Below are 4,775 nucleotides of genomic sequence, written 5' to 3' on the forward strand. Positions count from 1 at the left end.
ATGGTTCATTCGTTCTGAAATGTTGCACAGCCCAAAATTTGCCTTAAAATGTCTTAAACACAAAAATATTATTTTTACTGAATTAGAATTAACAACAGTACAACACGCAGCATAATGTCTTACGATTGAACCAAAAATATATATTGTTGATTTCAACAATCGGTCTATTGTTGAATGAAAAAGAATCGATTGTTGATTTTACAATATGTTCCTTTTAAATCAACAATATGATTATAATTTTAACAATAATCGTGTTTGTTATGAATTTGCTTAAATCATATTGAGCGTGTATTTTTAAGTGCGTATTTGAAAAAAAAACCTTGAGAAAAAATTAAAAAAAAGGAAATATAATTATGGCTATGATGTGGATTAAACAATTTATTGACTGTACACGTAAGTTCTAACAATTAAAATAATTTACAGAATATATTTATTTAACATTGGTTTATTTATAGCATTTTCAAAACGAAATTTGCACAAAAAACTTTATTCCGGACGAAAACACTTCCGGACGAAAACACTTTATTCCGGACGAAAACCCTGCCGGTAACTGTCCGGTAACAAAACAGAAAATTATTCCAGGTAAATAAAAGTATAGTTTTTGACTAAAAAATAAGAGGAAACTTTTAACAAGTTCTTATTTCCATTTCTTTCAATGACAGTAATCAACAGGGTTAACCAGTAACCCAGTGGCAGTAGAAAAAGCAGCGGTTTTGATATGCCATATAATATAATATGAAATATGAAACTACTAACTGACTTAAAAATAAAATAAATCTCACCATTCATTTGTTTATTTTTACTTTTAATATCTGAACATAAAAAAGCAACGCCTTTTTATCATTATTCTTTCAACAATATTATATTGTTGAATCGATCGTTGTCATAATATTGAATCAACAATACAGTTACATTTATTTCAACAATAATATTGTTGATTCAACAATATTGCAACTCAATGTTATGATTGTAAAAACAACAATATTATGGATTAATTCAAAAACAAAATATTATTAGCCCTGAGTTAACAATATTTATTGTTGAATTTGACCCGGAATATTGTTGTTTCTACAATATATTTTTCTGCGTGAAGTATTCTTGACCGATGCACTATCGTTTGCAACCATAAACGAGGAAGGGCTTTAGGACCCTACGGACTGGCGAAAGGGTGGGTCGGGTAAGAGTTACATGACATACTCATCCCCACACTACCTGAGTTACCTCCTCAGGTGTCTGGTTGCAGATTTCCGTTTACCCTTGCTCAAGAAAAAAAAAAGGTACAAGAAGGCGTGGAGCGCAGCGAGCGAGGTGGGCAGACCTGGGGCCTGTAGCATAATCGAAATTTTACTAATAATATTAGTAGCGTAGTTTGTAACTTGTATTTTTCTGTCGCATAATGAATCTACAAGTATGAATTTACAAGACTAATATTACAAGTTGACCGCACTAATAATATTAGTGGAATTTACAAGTAACTGTTGCATAAAGAAAATACAAGTAGAAATTATAAGCGTTGGCTTGTAGTTTCTTTTACAAGTATGAATGGTGCTGTAATTTAATTTACAAGTAGCTTTTATTTTATTATTTTGGCTGTGCAAAGTAATTGAATCATTTGTTTGAGAAACTGCATAAGTCCATTTTACACAATTTCGAGAAAACAACAAAAAACTGTTTTGAACAAATTGGCACCGAATCTTTAAATTTCTTCGATACAGATCAATAGTTTAAGGCAAAACTTAACACTCTGGGGCACTTCTGGTGCAAAAACTGTAAGCAGTACTCCTCAACTGCTCTTCACAGTGCGTGGACATATGTCGGTTCTCAAACAAACGAAAAAAAATCATACTCTCCTGAACAAATGTTTTTTAAGTGTTTTTTGCCAGAATACGTATTTTTGGACGAGGATTCAGAATATATAAAAAATCTCATTTTGGCCAAAAATGTTACATATGCAGTTTCTCAAACAAACGGTTCAATTATGCATCGTTTAATTGTTTTTAACGGAGAAAGAAACTACTATTCTAGTTGCTTCAAATTACCATATAATGAAATACTGAAATACTGTGGGGCCCTCCTCCTTAGCCGTGCGGTAAGACCATGCTGAGGGTGGCTGGGTTCGATTCCTGGTGCCGATCTAAGCAATTTTCGAATTGGAAATTGTCTCGACTTCCCTGGGCATAAAAGTATCATCGTGTTAGCCTCATGATATACGAATGCAAAAATGGTAACTTGGCTTAGAAACCTCGCAGTTAATAACTGTGGAAGTGCTTAATGAACACTAAGCTGCGAGGCGGCTCTGTCCCAGTGTTGGGATGTAATGCCAATAAGAAGAAAGAAGAAGAAGAAATACTGTGCACTAAGAATAAATTTCTTTTGTTTATAAAACACTGAGAAATATGAAAATTTTCAAATGACTTTGGATATAGTAGAAGTACTTTAAGTGCTGACATCAAGTATTCAAATGGTGGAGCGCTAAAGATCATTAGCAATTATGCAGTACACAGAAACCCAAAACTACTCAAAAGTGGGTTGTTTTAGCTTAACTCCGTACTATGGACCAATAACCCAATTTTGAGTAAAATGAGTTTCCTAACACTTAGTAATTTAACTTAATCCACTTAAAACAAAAACAAAACCAAAGCTGAGTTTAGTTCACCCAAATATTGCATATTGTCTTATTTTTGACAACAATTATGGGAAAGAAAGGAAAAACGGAAAAACTACCTAAATTCTGAGTAGATTTTTTTTTGCGATGTTCTCATCAGTTAGTATTTTGAACTAAAAAAGAAATCGTCCAAATTTCATATTCGAATTAGAAGCAAAATCAAACCCGCATAAGTCTCACAATACACGTAAATTAAACCCGCTTCAAAAACACACAACAAACAAGTCTAGCGGGATTCGATTTATCATGGAGGATACGTCGTAAATTACAAATCGCCTTAATTAAAACTTAAGTCAATCCCAAAGACCACGTAAAAACGACTCTAGTGTGTATTACATTGGGTTGGTTAAAAATGCCAATATCATGCCAATAAATTTGCAGAGATAATAATTCGTGTTCCGTGCATACCTATTGCAGTCAAAATATATACAGTGATCGTTCGCTAATTGGGGCACGACCTCACCCCAACTAGCGAATGCCGTTCGCTAATTGGGGCGTTTTGACAAGCGTCAATGTTGTTTACTTTTTGCATTGAACAAAGGAAAATTTTACGCGCCAGAAAATATCGATCCCGCCAAACACGGAAACAAAATGTCAACGCGTTTTTGACATCACATTCTGACGTTTAGCTGCTTTTTAATTGGGTTTCGACCCAATTAGCGAACCCCCAACTAAAAAACGCCCCAACTAGAAAAACCCCAATTAGCGAACAGTCACTGTATTCTATCCACAAATTTGCAAACAAACGTAAACAAATCGTTTAACTTCGCATTGACAATGAACTATCGGATGAATTTTGACAGGTAAATGAACCTGACGGACTTGTAATTTCAACCTTACTAATAATACAAGTACTAATATTATTATTGGGCCCTCCTTAGCCGTGCGGTAAGACGCGCGGCTACAAAGCAAGACCATGCTGAGGGTGGCTGGGTTCGATTCCCGGTGCCGGTCTAGGCAATTTTCGGATTGGAAATTGTCTCGACTTCCCTGGGCATAAAAGTATCATCGTGTTAGCCTCATGATATACGAATGCAAAAATGGTAAACTGGCTTAGAAACCTCGCAGTTAATAACTGTGGAAGTGCTCAATGAACACTAAGCTGCGAGGCGGCTCTGTCCCAGTGTGGGGATGTAATGCCAATAAGAAGAAGAACTAATATTATTAGTTGGCAAAACATTATTATGCGACGCAAATTACAAGTATGTACTTGTAATTTGTTGACTTGTAGCTAATATTATTAGTCTGATTATGCTACAGGGCCCAGGTGCAGAACGACTTGGCGGGCGTGGGGAGCAACTGGGTATAGAGAGATGAGGCCTTGAACTGTGTATTGTGGTGTAAAATTGTTAATTCAGTGTTATCTGTTAAGATGTAAGCTTAATAAATGAAAAAAATTAAGCATGCAATTGAAGATGTGATTAGTTGTTCAAATGTATGGATAGTAAATATAAGCAGATTTATGAGTTTTGATGCAATAAGACTATGATGATTCGGCGCATATATTTATAACATATCCACTCCACCATAAATGAATACAAGGATTATAAACAAAAAATCTGAGGGGATTAGAATTTGATGTTTTTCTACCTTGTTTTGCCTTTTACTATGCCATTTAAATTCTGCAACCACTTGTAAAATTGTAATTTATGAGGAATATAAATCTGCTAACCCACCCGGAAATGACTTTCCACTGATCCAGGAAACAGATGCACCCATCTTTCCATGGTCTTGGTCGCATAAACTTAGTTACTTACATACGTTACTAATCGTTGAAAACGTCATATTGAATTTGGAAACTTTCACGTCTCCATTTCTAAATCTTTTTAATGGAACCTCTACACGTTGGTTTGACTTAAAGTAGGCTCGCTCCCTCAAAAAAACGTGATTTAATTTATAGCCGTTCCCTTAGTAACTTCGCCAAAACACGCCACTACATCTTTTTAATGCCAAGGTTAAACCTGCTCATTACAAACAGGAAGGAATACGACGTCCAAGAATTTTGACCGCAAAATTTCTTCTATTCCGCCCCATTGCGTTCCAACATCCAAGTCGACTGCACGTCAATCATGTCGTGTTTTCGCTCATTCATTAGCGTCACCCGTGTCCC

At 35.2% G+C, this 4,775-nt stretch overlaps 1 long non-coding RNA gene across 1 annotated transcript; it reads left to right on the forward strand.

Annotated features, from left to right (window-relative positions):
* Window positions 1-262: 262 nt before the first annotated feature.
* On the forward strand, window positions 263-782 carry LOC134208042 (uncharacterized). The gene is made up of 3 exons (XR_009978472.1): window positions 263-393; window positions 456-582; window positions 663-782. It is a non-coding gene; the product is annotated as an uncharacterized LOC134208042 (long non-coding RNA).
* The last annotated feature ends 3,993 nt before the right edge of the window (window positions 783-4,775 follow it).

Source organism: Armigeres subalbatus, chromosome 1, assembly GCF_024139115.2.
Source record: "Armigeres subalbatus isolate Guangzhou_Male chromosome 1, GZ_Asu_2, whole genome shotgun sequence".
In the NCBI taxonomy this organism is placed as follows: Eukaryota; Metazoa; Arthropoda; class Insecta; order Diptera; family Culicidae; genus Armigeres; species Armigeres subalbatus.